This window comes from Canis lupus, chromosome 1 (genome assembly GCF_011100685.1).
Source record: "Canis lupus familiaris isolate Mischka breed German Shepherd chromosome 1, alternate assembly UU_Cfam_GSD_1.0, whole genome shotgun sequence".
In the NCBI taxonomy this organism is placed as follows: Eukaryota; Metazoa; Chordata; class Mammalia; order Carnivora; family Canidae; genus Canis; species Canis lupus.
Window position 1 is genome coordinate 74,128,332 of NC_049222.1, and position 17,877 is coordinate 74,146,208.

At 40.9% G+C, this 17,877-nt stretch overlaps 1 long non-coding RNA gene across 2 annotated transcripts; it reads left to right on the top strand.

The window, feature by feature from the left end:
• Positions 1–17,629, top strand: LOC111096422. Of its 2 annotated transcripts, XR_005354041.1 has the most exons (4): positions 1–2,586; positions 4,044–4,992; positions 9,344–9,430; positions 17,458–17,629. It is a non-coding gene; the product is annotated as an uncharacterized LOC111096422 (long non-coding RNA). The 2 variants fall into 2 exon arrangements; XR_005354042.1 differs by lacking the exon at positions 9,344–9,430.
• Positions 17,630–17,877: the final 248 nt, after the last annotated feature.

Genomic DNA, 17,877 nt, shown 5'->3' on the forward strand with positions numbered 1-17,877 from the left:
TATGTATATGTATGTATATATTCTTTGTATATATATATACACATATATATGTATATATATACACACATATATATGTTGTATGTAAAGAATGAACAATAAGTATATACGATATGATTCTCCACAGTCTGGCACAAGTGATTCTGGGTAATAATTTTGTGCAAGAACCCAAAAAAGAAATAGCAAATTAAAAGTATAGTTCAAACAAGAAAATAAAATAAAATGTAGTTTTATTGAATTGAGAGCCCATTCAATTATTTAATTATTAGAAAAATATCTACTGAGCAACTCCTAGGGGGTGGGCTCTGTCTCTATATTCTGGTGTGTAGACACAGCAACAAACATATAAGGATGCACATAGACACATATGCAAAGAGACTAGATAATGAGAGTTTCTAGTTAAGGGAATAAAGAGCAAGAGATGGGAACTCTGTGCTGCTTTTAATTGGGTGATCAGGGAAGCTGGCCCTAGGAAGACACATTCAAAGTGAGCTCTGAGTCATAAGAAGGTTCCAGTTCTGCAAAAACTCAAGGGGAGAGCATTTCAGGCAGAGGGAACAGTCAGTGCAAAAGGCCCAGGGCAGGCAGGAGATGGGCAGGCTGGAGGAGCCAAGAGAGAACGTGTAGGTGCTGAGGGGAAGGAGGGTGAAGGGGGAGCACGGAGACAGGCAAGCTAAGTGAGGTAAGTCTGAAAACAGAGAAAGACAAATACCATACGATGTCACTTATATGTGGAATTGAGAAACAAACAAAAAACAACAAAGATCAAGCTCAGATACAAAGAGGGAGGCAGTTGCCAGGGGGTAGGGGAAACAGGTGCAGGGAGTCAGAAGACACAAACTTCCAGGTTAAAATAAGTAGGTTCGGGGATGTAATAATTAGTACAGCAAGGGGACTATGGTTAATAATACTCTATTCCAGGTGTGCCTAATTGGCTCAGTCATAGAGTCATAACTCTCCATCTCAGGGTCATGACTTCAAGTCCCATGTTGGCCATGGAGCCTACTTAAAAAAAAATACTGTTTTGCATATTTGGAAGGTGCTAAGAGTGTGGATCTTAAAATTTCTCATCACAGGGGAAAAAACTGTAATTACAAGGTGATGGATGTTAACTAATTGTGATCCTTTCACAGCATGTATACGTGTATATATATCAAATCATCATGCTGTACACCCAAAACTTCTGCAATGTCATATGTCAATTATATTTCAATAAAACTGAGGGGGAGAGGGGGAGAATGAGGACACTGCAGACACTGAGCTTCTTTAGCAGGGCGGCCAGAAGCTGGCGAGCTGGGCCTCTAGGTCTCACTCCCTGGGAGGGACCACATGCACCCTGTGAGCACAGAGGTGCTTCCCAATGTCACCAATCACCTTGTTAGCAGTGAGTTGGACAGTTAGGTAGTCAGGGCCAGAGTCCCCAGCAAGAAGACATGGGGTCAGGACACCTCAAATAAAACAGCACTGACATCCTGTTTTGCAGGTTAGACAGACCATACTAGCATCCTGCTTTGCAGCCTTTGTAGAAATGACTTCTGTAAAATGTCCTAAAATAAAGCAATTAACCACAAAAGTATTTGTCAATATCATGGCAAAGGGCAGTGAAGACCTAAGCCCCCAGATGTCTGTAAAACAAGACCTAATAGGTAGACAGATACAGGACCAAAGCCCTGATTGGCACAACTCAGCACACCCTGATTGCTTAAGAAAGTTCCACAAAAGACCCCATAAAAACCCCAAACTTAGAAATTCCTAGGGCATTTCACTCGGGTCCCCCTCCCTCTCCAGGAGCTGTGTACCTGTGCTCAATAAACTCTGCTTTGCTGCCCACTACTGATCTGTGCTTCCTCTTTGTTCTTTAAAGCAGTGTGACCAAGAACCTGGGCACTGAGGGGACACAAATCCTGTAACAACTTTCCTCCTAATGATCACGATTACCCAGGACCTTTCTTCCCAGTTCACCTTTGCAACATTCAGGTTGAACAAAAAGCAAGAGACTGACCAGTGGGCACTCAAACAGGGCACTCCTTTGAGGACTGTGCTAGAAAGATTAAGAAATAAGGTCTCAGGTAGAGAAGAGTAGGTGGTCAAGTTTCTTTCTCTCACCCAGGGATCCCAGAAATGCAGTAACTGCCAGCTGAGGGAACCTATAATGGCTCCAGGCTGAGCTAGGCCTGTTAGGAAATGGAATTTTCACTCCCACTGCCCAGCCTGCTCCTATTCATCCTTCAAAACCCTGCTTACCTCCCTATATGGTTCCCATTGGCCATCTCTCTCCCCAGGCTAACACTGTGTGCCCCCCTTGCCTTATGGCTTTGTACCTCCTCCGACTAGTGTGGGCAGAGTATATTTCCCCACTCCAGGGATGCCGGGCTTGGCTGTGTTGAATTGTTCTGGCCAAAGACATGTGCGTGGAAGCCGTATTATGATGGTTCTAAGCCAAGTACCTTAGAAGTACTGCATGTTTCCACTTGTCTTCTTGCATCCTTGCCATTTGCCACGAGAACATGCCTGGAGCAGCCACTGGTCCAAAGTGGGTGAGACACCGTCGAGCAGACCTGACCCCTCCTGCCTACCAACTTGCAGACTGTGAGTGAAAAAAATAAATATTTGTTATTATAAGCTCTCGATTTTGGGGGTGGATTGTCATGCAAATTGTTGCCTCTGAGAACCCTTCTAGGCCTCCCACCCAACCACACACAGTAGCCCTCCCTCCTCTGAACCACTTTCTCATCTCCCACACACATATGAACACACACTCTTAGCCACTAGATGCAGCGACTGTACACACATCCATCTATTCTGCTAGCCAAGCACCTCTTAGAAGCACAGTGCAACCTGTGGCTTAGTAAACTTGTCTTTTTTCATTCTCTCTTTTTTTAAAGATGTTTTTTTATTTTTTATTTTAGAGAGAGAGAGAGATGAGAGAGAGAGAGCACCCACATGAGTAGAGGAAGGGGCAGAGGGGGAGGGAGAGAGAATCTCAAGCAGGATAAACTTTTCTTGAAATAAAATGAATCAAAAAAACCCCTTGAATCACACATTACATTGCAGCGTTCTCTTCTGAACTCTCTGCCCTCTCTCTTTCTGCCCAAAATCGGATCATAAAATTTCCCTTTGCAACAGTATCCCACTCTCTGTTCTTCTGTACCAGCAAGGGTAAGATGACTCTCTTACCCTTGCACAATTTACTCCTCCTGAAAGTCAAAACCTTTTTCTTTGTCTTGTCACTTCAGCACAATTTATTGCCCTTTGTTAAAATGGTATGAAAGCCCCCAGGCTTCACTACCTTTGAGGGTTTTCACTTCTTTTCTGTGAGGCTTCTCATGTGCTTATGAAATAAACCTTTTCTCCTGTTTATCTATCTTTGTCAGTTTAATTTGCAGGGCTCTGGTGCTCAACCTAAGAGGGAAAGAAAAGGTGTTTTTGTTTTGTTTTGTTTTGTTTTGTTTTGTTTTGTTTTGTTTTGTTTTGTTTTGTTTTTTCCCTCCCCTACAGAATCCAATGCACCTTTAAGAAAAATCTTCTAGGGCAGCCCAGGTGGCTTAGCATTGCTAGCCTTCAGCGCAGGGCCTGATCCTGGAGACCCGGGATCGAGTCCCACATCAGGCTCCCTGCATGGAACCTGCTTCTCCCTCTGCCTGTGTCTCTGTGTCTCTCATTAATAAATAAATAAATCTGAAAAGCAAATCTTCTAAAACTCGCTGCTGATACAATTTGGTGACCATCATTAATTTCACACTATTATTTTGTAATTTCTCTAACCAGTAATTCACAAGCACCTGAAATAACTAAATCATATGAACAGTCGTAGAAAGTGTGATAAAGTAAAACTTACAAGTTTATTACCAGTAGGCAAATTCCAACTAAATAATAACTAAAAGGAAAAAAATGTAAGTTCATTGAGGCTTTGCTTTCAGCCTTATATTGAGGTAGTAATTGCTCTGCTATTTAAAAAAGAAAAAATCCTTTATTTGTGTATGTGTGTGTGTGGAGGGGGGGGGGGTTCCACATAATATAAGGGCTTATATTCTTTTCTTTCCCAGGTGTGAGCATCTGAGAAGGGGGAGGACCTCTCCTCCCCCCACATGCAGCATCTGTAGGTCAAGGTAAGGAAATGCTGTTTTTATCCAAACCAGCGGTAAACATAAAGCAGCTGTTCACAAACTTCAGCGTCCCAGGATCACTGGGAGGGCTTCTGAAAACACAATCTGCTGGCCCACCCCAGAGGTTCTGACCCAGTAGGACTGGGAGGGGGTCTGTCTACTCGGTTGTGGTGCCGCCGCCACCGCCGGCCCCAGCAGCCAGGGACCACACCTTGAGAACTGCCGGCAGAAGAAAGGATTCTGTGAGGATGAAGTCAGCTCCCCCGGGAGCTCCGTGCCAGTCACTGACGCCTCCCAGGGGTCCCCCGCTTCTCCCCTCGTAGAAGCCTCTGGTCCTTTCAGTCCCCCGACGGTTGGCGCCCCGGGAAGGGTGCAGAAAGGAGCACTGCAAGCCAACTGCTCAGAAGCAAGGGCCACCCTTGCACTTTTTCAAGTTCCCTGAGAGCAAAGGCTTGGGAGCAGGCCTGTCTGGAGGTGATCCCCGGCCACACGGGCGAGGTTGCAGGGAGGGCCAGGGAAGAGGACGCGCCAACCTGAAGCCGTGCTATTCAGGTCCCTCGAGTCTCCTGAGACCTCTAGGAAGCTCCCAGAATTGCCCACCGGAAGGATGGGAGACTGCGCATGACATACCTGCTACACCCACTGGTCGGTTAACTCTCCTCCACTTCCAAGCCAAGCCAGCTCCTGTGGCCTGGGACAAGGGCCTGGGACAGAAGGCAGGTGACTGAGTGGTGATACTGGAGAGACTGAGCTCTGACGACCTGTCCAGCACAGCCACGGGGGAGGTCAGAAATGGACCCATAGGGCACCAAGCGGACGCCGGGGATAGCTGCGCCCTGGCTGGCGGCGGGGAAGACCCGGATGCAGGCAGGTCCTGCAGGCCCTCCTGGTAAGCCATTAGAAAGAGCTCTGGTTGGGCCCCCAGGTTCATAGCAGCACTGCTTCTAGCAGCCAGGAGGGGGAATCAAGCCCTCTTAGACACAGAGAACAAATTGGTGGTTGCTGGAGGGGAAAAGGGTGATGGGATGGGGGGAAAAAGGTGAGAGGGATTAAGCGGTACAGACTTCCAGTTACAAAATAAATAAGTCATGGATGTAAAAAGTACAAGACAGGGACGCCCGGGGGAGTGGGGGGCAGCGGTTGAGCGTCTGCCCCTGACTCAGGGCGTGATCCCGGGGTCTTGGGATGGAGTCCTGCATCTGGCTCCCCACGAGCCTGCTTCTCCCTCTGCCTGTCTCTTTCTCTCTCTGTGTGTGTCTCTCAAGAATAAATAAATAAACTCTTTTTAAAAAAGAAAAAAAAGTACAAGAGAGGGAATATGGTCAATAATATTATAATAATGTCATATGGTGACTGCATTTAACTGTGATGAGCGCTGCGTAATGTAAAGGATTATTGAGTCCCTGCATTGCACATCTGAAACTAGTATAACATTGTCTGTCAATTATACTTCAATTAAACCCTGAAAATTATGAATTTAGAATATCACATAATTGCTTATTAGTTTTATTCCATATTACCTTGCAGGGAAAAGTCCCAGGATGGGCATACAACTATAATTTCCATAGTTTAAAATATTTGTAGCAGTTTTTCCATAATTTCTTTAATCTACTCTCCTTCATGATTGATGGTAGACTCTGCAAGATGTGTGTGATGCACAAGAGTGGGAGAATAACACCCACGGGGAGAAGCTTTGACCAGAAAGTGGAGAGCCAGGGGATCTGTGCTTCTCTCCTCTGGATGGGATGTCCCCAGCATCCTTCCTGTGGGGGCTTCTCAGGAGCCAGTCCTGTGAGAATGAGCAACCAGTCGCAGTGCACACTCCAGATGGTCTCCCTGCAGCCCTGCTTACTCTGCTCTACTGTTGTTTCTGGGGATAAACAGGTGCTACATAAACCTTTGCCTCAGGTTCTGCTTTCTGGGAAATCCAAGCTATAATTTACGTCGAAGATGTGCATTCTAAAAAGCAATTCCATTTTATACTGTCATTTACCCAAGAGCCCAATTGTGACCAAAACTTATCTCTGTCAATCAGATAAATGTAAATAATCTCATTAACTTAATTGGCATTTCTTCTGTGATGAAAGAAATTGAGTACATTTTTATGTCTGTTGGCTATGTTTATATCTAATCTTTTATGCTTTTTCCTTCCAAAGTTTTCTTTAAATTCTAATTACTTAACATATAGTGTGATATTATTTGCACAGTAGAATTCAGTGATTCATCACTCACATATAACCCAGTGCTCATCATAACAAGTGCCCTCCTTAATACCCATCACCCAACTAGCCCATCCCCCACCCACCTCCCTACATCAACCCTCAGTTTGTTCTCTATCATTAAGAGTCTCCTATGGTTTGCCTCCCCCTTTCCCTTCTCTTTTTTCCCCCTTCTCATATATTTATCTGTTTTGTTTCCTAAATTCCACATGTGTGAAATTATCTGGTATTTGTCTTTCTCTGACTTATTTTGCTTAGTATAGTACACTCTAGCTCCATTCATGTCAATGCAAATGGAAAGATTTCATTCTTTTTGATGGCTGAGTAATATTCCATTATATATATACATATATATATGCTACATTTTTATTTCTTCATCAATCGATGAACACCTAGGCTTTTTCCATAATTTGACTATTGTTGGTAATGCCACTATTATAAACATTGGGGCACACGTATCCCTTCAAATCTGTATTTTTGTATCCTTTAGATAAATACCTAGTAGTGTGATTGCTGGATTGTAGGGTAGTGCTGTTTTTCACCTTTTGAGTTGCCCATACTATTTTCCAGAGTGGCTGCACGTGTTTGCATTCTCACCAACAGTGTAAGAAGGTTCCCTTCTTCTGTGTCCTTGCCAATACCTGTTGTTTCCTATGTTGTTAATTTCAGTCATTCTAACAGGTGTAAGGTGGTATCTCATTGTGGTTTTGATTGGTAGTTTACTGATGATGAGTGATGTGGAGCATCTTTACGTGTATCTGTTAGCTACCTGGGTGTCTTCTTTGGAAAAATATCTATTCATGTCTTTTGCTCATTTCTCTATCTCTTTTTTGTTTAAGATTTCATTTATTTGAGAGAGAGAGAAGGAGCACAAGTCAGGGGAGGGGCAGAAAGAGGGAGAGAGAAAGCAGACTCCCCACTGAGCAAAGAGCCTGATGCAGGGTTGGATCCCAGGACTCTGAGATCATGACCTGAGCCGAAGTCTGATGCTTAATTGACTCAGCCACCCAGGTACCACCTTCCCATTTCTTAAGTGGATCATTTGTTTTTTGGGTGTTGAGTTTGGTAAACTCTTTATATGTGTTGGATACTAACCCCTAATCAGATATGTCATTTGCAAATATCTTCTCCCATTCTGCAAGCTTTTAGTTTTATTGATTGTTTCCTTTGCTGTGTAGAAGTTTTATATCTTGGTGAAGTCCCAATAGTTCATTTTTGCTTTTGTTTCTCTTGCGTTCATAGATATGTCTAGTAAGAAGTTGCTATGTCTGGGGTCAAAGAGGTCACTGCCTGTGTTGTCTTCTATGATTTTGATGGTTTCCTGTCTCATGTTTAGGTCTTTCATCAATTTTGAATTTATTTTCATGTATGATGTAAGAAAGTGGTCTAGTTTCATTCTTCTGCATGTTGCTGTCCAGTTTTCCCAACACCATTTGCTAAAGAGACTTTTTTTTTCCACTGAATGTCCTTTCCAGCTTTGTCAAATATTATCTGACCATATAGTTGTAGGGTCTATTTCCAGGTTCTCTATCTCTTTCACTGATCTATGTGTCTGGTTTTGTGCCAGTACCATACTGCCTTGATGATCACAGCTTTTTTTTTTTTTTAATTATTATTTATTTATTTATTTATTTATTTATTTATTTATTTATTTATGATAGTCACACAGAGAGAGAGAGAGAGAGGCAGAGACACAGGCAGAGGGAGAAGCAGGCTCCATGCACCGGGAGCCTGACGTGGGATTCGATCCCGGGTCTCCAGGATCGCGCCCTGGGCCAAAGGCAGGTGCTAAACCTCTGCGCCACCCAGGGATCCCGATGATCACAGCTTTGTAACACAGCTTGAAAATTCAGAATTGTGATGACTTCAGTTTTGCTTTTCTTTTTCAGGGTTGCTTTGGCTTTTGTGATTCCATACAAATTTTAGGATTGTTTATTTCAATTCTGTGAAAAATGCTGGTGGTATTTTGATGGGGATTGAATTAAATATGTAGATTGCTTTAAATAATATAGACATTTTAACAATGTCTGTTCTTCCAGTCCATGAGCATGGAATTTTTTTCCCATTTCCTGTGTCCTCTTCAATTTCATAAGTATTCTATAGTTTTCAGAGTACAGATCTTTTAACCTCTTTGGTTAGGTTTATTCCTAGGTATCTTATTTTTTTTTAGTGGAATTATAACTGGGATTAATTCCTTGATTTCCTTTCCTGCTGCTTCATTATTGATGTGTAAAAATACAACAGATTTCTGTACATTGATTTTATATCCTGCGAGTTTGCTGAATTCATGTATTAGATCTGACAATTTTTTTTTGTGGAGTCTTTCAGGTTTTTTACATAGAGTATCATGTCCTCTGCAAATAGTGAGTTTGACTTCTTCCTTGCCGACGTGAAAGTCTTTCATTTCTTTTTGTTGTCTGATTGCTGAGACTAGGACTTCTGGTACTATGTTAAATAGCAATGATGAGAGTGGACATCCCTGTCATGTTCCTGACCATAGGGGAAAAGCTCTCAGGTTTTCCCCAAAGAGGATGGTATTAGCCATGGGCCTTTCATAGATGGATTTTATGATGTTGAGGTACATTCCCTCTATCTCTGCTTTATTGAGGGTTCATATCAAGAATGGATGCTGTATTTTGTCAAATGCTTTTTCTGCATCTATTGAGAGGCTCATATGGTTTTTATCCTTTCTTTCATTAATATAGTGTCTCACATTGATCAATATGCAGATATTGAACCACCTCTGTTTTTCTGGTCTTTTTGATGTGATGTGGGCCCGGAGTGAATGGTCAAGAAACAATTCTTGAGACATTTTTGGTGCAAAAAGGGGTTTTTATTAAAGCATGGGAACAGGGCTTTGGTCAGAAAATGCTACACTGAGCTTGTGAGGAGCGAATAATTATATATTTTTAAGTTAAGATAGAGAAAAAGGATGTTTCCAAAAGGATTCTCCTATGTTAAAGAAGATGTACAGGAGGTCTGCCTAAAGACTATCATGCTAAGGTTGCTTTTTGCTTCTAGCAAATCATGGACATTAAGGCAGTTGTGAACTCCTTGAGGATCGTCATACTCTGCCGGTCTCAAGTATTTGTCAATGGACTGCAAGTTGTAAGATTTAATTTTATCTACATTTCTTTTGCCTTTGTTCTCATCATCTTGCATGTTTTCCTATGGGACTATTCACCCATTTTTAATAATTTATGAGCACTCTGTGTACATTAGGCTACTGACTGTCATATGTGTTGCAAATATATTTTCTCAGCTTGCATTTTGTCCTCAGCTCTGTAGGGAATTTTAGTTTTCACTTATTAAACTTATTAGTTGGCTTATTTATTTGCCTTAGGCTTAATAACATCTTCCTGTTCAAGATTTCAGGAAACTGTATTTTCTGTTTACTTTTATTCCTTTTTTCTGCTTTTAGTGTTTACACTTGAACCATTGCTATATCTAGGAATTATTGATATGAAGCATTCTATAATTTTATCTAATGAGAGATAAAAAGTCCAAAATGTACTAAAGACAAATCTGCCTCAAGATAACACATAGTTCTGGTTATAAATGAATTTCTGGCCTATAGTAGCAGCAAAATTTAAAAGATCAGGGATCTTTTATCCAGAAATGTATTCAAAAGTAACATATTTTTTAAAAAGTGTAAAGCTACATATGTTAACACTTTAATATGCATTTTATTTATAAAATAGAAAAATAAAAACAAACTGTGTGTAATAATAATTGTATTAGGGCACCTGGATGGCTTAGTTGGTTAAGTATCCAACTCTTGATTTCAGTTTCAAGGTTGTGAGATGGAGCCCCACATCAGGCTCTGTGCTAGGTGTGGAGCTGCTTAAGGTTCTCTCTGCCTCCCTCCTGCCCCCAGCTTGGATGCATGAGCACTTGCTCTCTCCAAAAAATAAATAAAAAATAAATAATAATTGTGTTATTTTATTTTTTTTAAGATTTATTTATTTATTTATGATAGACATAGAGAGAGAGAGAGGCAGAGACACAGGAGGAGGGAGAAGCAGGCTCCATGCCGGGAGCCCGACGTGGGATTTGATCCTGGGTCTCCAGGATCACGCCCTGGACCAAAGGCAGGCACTAAACCGCTGAGCCACCCAGGGATCCCCTAATTGTGTTATTTTAACTTGAAATATCTTTCCTCTAAAATTATAATTGTCAAAACTACATAAAAATATGAAAATACATATAATTATAAGGAATTATAATTATTACAAAGAAGATACAATGTTGTATTTCTACAATGATTACAACATATAAAAATAATGTGAAAAAGCAAAAGTGGGCAGTTTTTTTTTCCTGAGAGTCTGCATTTTTTCTGGTGTTGATCTGCATTACTGTTACAATGTTTGATACTTTTTAAAAGTCTTATCATATGTACACATACAATATTATAAATATATGTAAACCAGAATGGATAAGAAAGAATAAAAATGGCAAAAATAATCCGAAGTAGCCACAATGAGATTTTGGCTTAGAAAAAATGACAAATAAGATAGGCTATTTAAGGTAAACGAAGTCATGTTGATTTTAAGAAAAACAAAGAAAAAATACAAAATATATTTTAAATCTCATAAGTGTAGAATCAAACAACAAATTAAGTTGTTGCCTTTAATATTCAATTTGAAAAATGACTGGACAATAAAGATGGAGGAAAAATGTTCTGGAGTTTATGTTGTCCTTAACTGGGAAACTTGGTAGCCAAGCTTCTGATGGTGTTAAAAGATTATAGCTCTTAGGGCTCCTGATGGCTCAATTGTCTGACTCTGGATTTCAGCTCAGGTCATGATCGCAGAGTTGTGGGATTGAGCCCCGTGTAGGTCTTTGTGGTGGGCCTGGGACCTGCTTAGGATTCTTTCTCTCCCTTTCCTTCTCCCTGTGCCTCCGCCCCCCCCCCCCCCCGTGGGCAGGGACTCTCTCTCTCTCTCTCTCTCTCTCCCCACCCCCTCTAGGGAAAAAAAAAAAGATCGTAGCTCTATTTTGCCCAATGCAAGCCAACACATTCCCTTATACTTCTCAAAAGAAACTAAATGAGTGTTTGCTTGGTTTGGTTTATAATAGGTTTTATTTTTAAAAGTAGTTTATTATTTACAGAAAAATTAAGTGGAAAGTACAGAGAGTTCCCATAATCCTCCCTCTCCTGGCCCTGCCCCCGGCCCCATTATTACCGTCTTATATAGTGTGCTACGTTTGTTACAACTGATGAGCCACTGTGGCTACATTATTAACTAAAATCCATAGTTAGATTTCAGTTCACTGTCAGTGCCGTATACTCTGTGGATTTTATGTAATGACATCTAACCACCATTAAAGCATCATGCAGAATATTTTCACTGCTCTAAAAACCTCCCTCCCTCCCTTGCTCCCTCCAAGCCCTTAGCAACCACTGATCCTTTATGGTCTCCATAGTTTCGTCTTCTCCAGAATGTCATGTAGCTAGAATCGCACAGTATGTAGCCCCTTCTGAATGGCTTCCGTCACTTAGCAATATGCATCTAAATTTCCTCCATGTCATTTCATGGCTTGATAGTGCATTCCTTTTTATGTTTGAATAATATTTTATTCCATATATCTAGCTATAACACAGCTTATTTGTCCATCCATCCCATTAAAGGAAAGTTTTGATTTTTAAATACAAGTTCAGTTTTAATAGGCTTTAAAAAAAAAGATTTTATTTATTCATGAGAGAGAGAGATTGAAAGAGAGGGAGAGTACAGCAGGGGGAAGGGCAGAGGGAGAGGGAAAAGCAGACTCCCCACCAAGCAGGGAGCTCCATGCCAGGCTCGATCCCGGGATGTCGGGATCATGACCTGAGCTGAAGGCAAACACTTAACTGATTGAGCCACCCAGGGGCTGTAAGGGCTGTAAAAAAGTGCAGTAAGCCCTTTTTTTTTTTTTTTTTAAGATTTATTTATTTTAAAGAGACAGAGCAACAGGGAAGAGCAGAAGGAGAGGAACAGAGAAAATCTCAAGCAGACTCCCCGCTGAGTATGGAGCCTGACTCGGGGCTCAATCTCATGACTCTGAGATCATGACCTGAGCCAAAATCAAAAGTTGGATGCTTAACTGACTAAGTCCCCCAGGCACCCCAATTTCAATCAGCTTTAAGTAGCTAATGAGAAGCTTTCAGACATGCTCATTAAATGAAAACCTGGACTGAGGATAAAGGCAAGCAGCATCAAAATGAATTAAAAGTTGAAAGCAGCCTGCTAACCTGGAAGTTCATATTCTGGCTTAAGAAAAAAAGAAACTTCTTATTCTGTTATTCATTCATGCTTTATTATACTGTGAAAATGATCAAATACTTGAAGATGTTGAATGGATTTTTTGTGTGAAGATGCACCAAATCCATTTTAATATTTATAATTAAAGTAATACATTATGAAAAAATTAGAAAATGCAGGTAGCAAAAATAAGAAAATGGCAATGACTTTAACTCTATTCATTATCCTGAGATAATTACCATTGTATGTCTGCATGGTCTTTCAGATTTTTCCACACACTTGTATACATCTATATGTCACATAAGATTTACCTAAATCGATATACAGTTAGCTTTCATTATTCACAGGAGTCACGTCCTTTAAAATCACCACAAAAACACTGCTTAAAGAATATTTAACCATTGCCTCTACAGGAAATACAGGGTTAGGTTCCTAGGAACCTCTGATTGCAACATCTTCATCAACTGATCAATACATGATATTGTTTTATATATGTTTGTGTGTAAAGACCACTTATTTAATATAATTGTTGATTCACTAACAGCAAACTCATGGCTAACAGTGCTAGAGATCTGCCTGAACGAGGCTTGTCTAACATCCACATTTTCTCCGTTAGACACATCACAGCCTTCGTGCATTTAGGAGCATTACACTACTTCAACACTGTATGCAGAGGCCATTTAAACAGTGAAATCACCAACAAAGAACGCAAAAATGTGAAAAACATGGGACCAGATGGGCTGCAAAAAGGACCTGTTTACAGTATGATCTGAAACAAGGCCACTGGGGCTGGTGGCATCAGGCTCCTCCCATTTTCGGCCTCTCTGGGCATGACCACAAATGATTGTGAAATCACCATGAGTATTGATTTGGGGATTTCAAGTTAATTTTGGCAAGAAGGCAGATTCACAAATGTGGAATCTGCAAGTAAGGAGGATTGACTGTATATGTGCCAAGTCGATCATTCTATAGCTATAGCTGGCATTTCTTTTTCTTAAGGATTTATTTATTTATTTTAGAGAGGGAGAGAGAGGGATCCCTGGGTGGCCCAGTGGTTTGGCGTCTACCTTTGGCCCAGGGAGCGATCCTGGAGACCCTGGATCGAGTCCCACGTCAGGCTCCCGGTGCATGGAGCCTGCTTCTCCCTCTGCCTGTGTCTCTGCCTCTCTCTCTCTCACTGTGTGCCTATCATAAAAAAAAAAAAAAAAAAATTTAGAGAGAGAGAGAGAGAGCACACACACACTCAGCACAGGGAGGGGCAGAGGGAAAGAATCTGGAGCAGACTCCCCGCTGAGCACAGAGCCCAGGGTGGGGCTGAGTCCTGGCCCTGAGATCATGACCTGAACCAAAAGCAAGAGTGGACACTTAACTGACTGAACCACCCATGTGCCCCATAGCAGGCACTTTCTTCTTAATATATGAGTTACCATCTTCCACATCACCAAGTGTACTTCTACGTGATCATTTGCAGTGGGTTAATAAGTATTTTACTGAATGAATGCAAAGCATTGATTTATTTATTTTAAAAGATTTTTTTATTTATTTATTTATTTATTTATTTATTTATTTATTTATTTATTTATTTATTTATTTATTCATGAGAGACAGAGAGAGGCAGAGACATAGGCAGAAAGAGAAGCAGCCTCCATGCAGGGAGCCTGATTTGGGACTTGATCCCAGGACCCTGGGATCACGCCCTTAGCCAAAGGCAGACACTCAACCATTGAGCCACTTAGGTGTCCCCAGAACATTGATTTAGACAATCTGTTTCATTTCCTGTGGCTGCTGTAACAATTTGCCATCACAAGCACCATAGCATAAGATGACAGAAATTTGTTGTCTCATAGTTCTGGGGACCAGAATTCCAAAATCAGTATCACTGGGCTAAAATCACAGTATTGGCAGGGCCGTGCTCCTGCCTGGGACTCTAGGGGAAAATCCACTCCTTATTTCTTCCAGCTTCTGGGGGCTGCTGGCATTCCTTGACATGTGGCCACATCATCCCAGTCTTCAAAGCTGGGATCTCCAAATCTCTCCCTGCTCCATCTTGACACGTCCATCTCTGTGTCAGTTCTCCCTCTTACCTTCCTCTGCGAAGAATACCACTGATTGCATTTAGGGCCCACGCTGATAATGCGGGACCCCAATAGGGAAAACCTCAGGCATAGAAATAGTATGCAAATTACATTTGCCTGCATCAAGCCTAAAGAGCTTTTAGCAAGAAGGGAGCTCTGGGTGAGGTGGCTTCCAGGGTCTCCTCCTCAGAGGTAAGCTCAAGGTGGTGGTGGCGAGGGTCAGGAGATCTGGTGTAAAATACCCCACATCAAAAGAAGCCCCAGACCAGAGTGTTTTAAACTCTTATATTTCAAGCAAACCTTGGAACTGTAGCACAATTAATTTATATGGTTGCAAATATTCTCTTAGGGGAACTATGTCACCTAGTTATGACATCTATTTCTGGGTTCATGTTCTTACTATGCCACCAGGAAGATATTCTGGTATCAGTCATAGATTATATAATAATCCACAACCACATAATGAGTTTATCATCATTTCATGCAGTTGTTTCTGTATACAAGGCCCAAGGTAGGGACAAGAGTACGGCAAGCCCAGCCAAGGCCAGCCAGTCTCCTGGCATTTCAGGACTCAGGCTGGGGCTACAGAGACAAGGCTTTGGGATGGTAGGAATGGAATGTAGAAGAGCGTAGCTGTGGGGCTGGACTGGAGATTGCATTATATATTATATGACACATTTTATATACATAAAATATATAATAAATTGTAACAAATAATATTATATAATTAACTATTATAAAGATGTAATTCATACATTTACTGATGGGGTTTCAGGACATGCTACCCCAAAATATGACACTTTGGCATTTTGAATATTTCAAAGTGAGGGAATCTGAGAAACAGCAGGTACAGGAAGGGTTTTGTGGTGTTCCCCTGAAGCAGATCATAGGATCCTTATGTGAGAAGTTCCTTCTCTACTTGGAGAAATGGAGCATCCTTATTTCCAAGGATGAGGAAGGAAGAAAGAAATATGAACATTTTTTCAAAGAAGACATGCAAATGACCAGGAGACACAGGGAAAGATCACATGTGTCAACATCACTCATCATCAGGGAAATGCAAATCAAAACCACAGTAATTTATTACCTCCCACCAGTCAGAATGGTTAGTATCAGAAAGACAAGAAATAACAAGTGTTGGTAAAGATGTGGAGAACCTTTGTGTGCTGTTGGTAGGGATGTAAATCGGTGCAATCATTGTGGAAAACAGTATGGATCTTCCTCAAATTTAAAAAATAGAAATGCCATACGATCCAGTAATTCTACTACTGGGTATTTATCTAAAGAAAAGGAAAACACTAATTTGCAAAGATATAGGCACCCCTGTGTTTATTGTAGAACTATTCAAATGATATTTAAGAGTTTTAAATTTATTTTTTTTTATTGAAAGAGAGAATGCAAGCTGGGGGAAGAAAGAGGGACAAGCAGACTCTGCTGAGTGCAGAACCTGACGTGGGGCTTGATCTCACAACCTGAGCTGAAATCAAGAGTCTGATGCTTAACTGACTGACCCACCCAGGCACCCCTGCAGGATTATTTAGAGTAGCCAAGCTATGGAAGCAACCCAAGTGCCCAGCAATAGATGAATGGACAAAGAAGAGGTAGTACAAATATACAGTGGAATATTACTTAGCCATAAAAAAGAATGAAATCTTGCCACTTGTGACAACATAAATAGACCTAAAGGGTCTTACCTAAAGCTAAGTGAAATAAGTCAGAGAAACACAAATACCATATGATTTCATGTATATGTGGAACCTAAAAAACAAAACAAATAAACAAACAAAAACAGACTCATAAATACTGAGAACTAACTAGTGGTTGTCAGAGGGAAGAAAAGTGAGTGGGGGGATGAGCAAAAGAGGTGCAGGGCATTAAGAGGTACAAACTCCCAGTTCTAAAATAAGTAAGTGAGGGAGATGAAAAATGCAGCATAGGGAATATATACTCAATAGTATTGTAATAACATTGTTACCATTGATGGTAACTACCTGTATAGAGGTGAGCATGGCTTAATGTATGTACAGAATTGTTGAATCACTGTTGTACACCTGGAACTAATATAACATTATATATCAACTATACTTCAACATAAAATTTTAAAAATTTACCTAATCTCTTCTTTTTCCATAATACCCTGAGTCACTCCCTGTAATTGGGACACTATTTGGCTTTCTACCTAAATCTGTATACCCCCAAATCGCAATCCTTTCATCCCAAAAAAACACTGCATTTTGGTTAGGTTTCTTGTTTTTATTTTTTTAAGATTTTATTTATCTTAATTTTTTATAGAGAAAGCACAAGAGGGGTGGAGGAGCAAGGGTGGGGGAGAGAGAGAGAATCTTAAGCAGGCTCTATGTTCAGTGTGGAGCCCAGTGTAGGGCTCGATCTTATGACTCTGAGATCATAGCCTGAGCTGAAGTCAAAAGTCGGACGCTTAACGGACTGAGCCACCCAGGCATGCCAAGATTTTCTTTTTGTGTAATGTCTACATCCAACATTGGGCTCAAATTTACAACCCTGAGATCAAGAGTCACATGCTCTACCAACAGAACCAGCCAGGTACCTCATTAGAATGACAATATACATATAATATTAGATAAATAAGTAGTATAACATCAATGTCCTGTATTGTTATGTATCTTACCCAGATTGTGTGTATGTATCTGTCTCACTTTCTAGTTCTTTCACCAAATCAAAAAAGAATAACCTTTTAATACCAAAAAATGTAAGAGAAGAATTATCTCAGAAAAAAAGAAGTGTCCATTTAACTCCATGAAAACTCAACCCATGCCTTTTTTTTTTTCCCATTTTGCAGCTGACAGGTAACTCTCCTGTTACCTGATCTCTCCTGGACGGGCTCAGAACCTGCATTGTTCTTTGAGAATCTCTGCTCTTCATTATGGAGAACATAGGATCTGATTTCACCATAAGTGTGGGCCACATAACCAGTAACAGAGAGGTCTATAATAAAACCGTTTTGGGAATTGGTGGAGAGAAAATCTTCCTGGAGATAAGTCATTCATTCATCCATTTACTGAACAATCATGAGTGGAATGCTTATCTGGGTCAGGATCTATGGTCCTTGGTGGGATCACAGAGAAGATAAAAGGGATACATTTTTGCCCTCCAGGAGCTCACATTCTCATTATTTACAATACAGTGTGATATGTGTACAGGTTTTAGAATAGGTTACCAGGGGCAGCCCCGGTGGCACAGCGGTTTAGCGCTGCCTGAA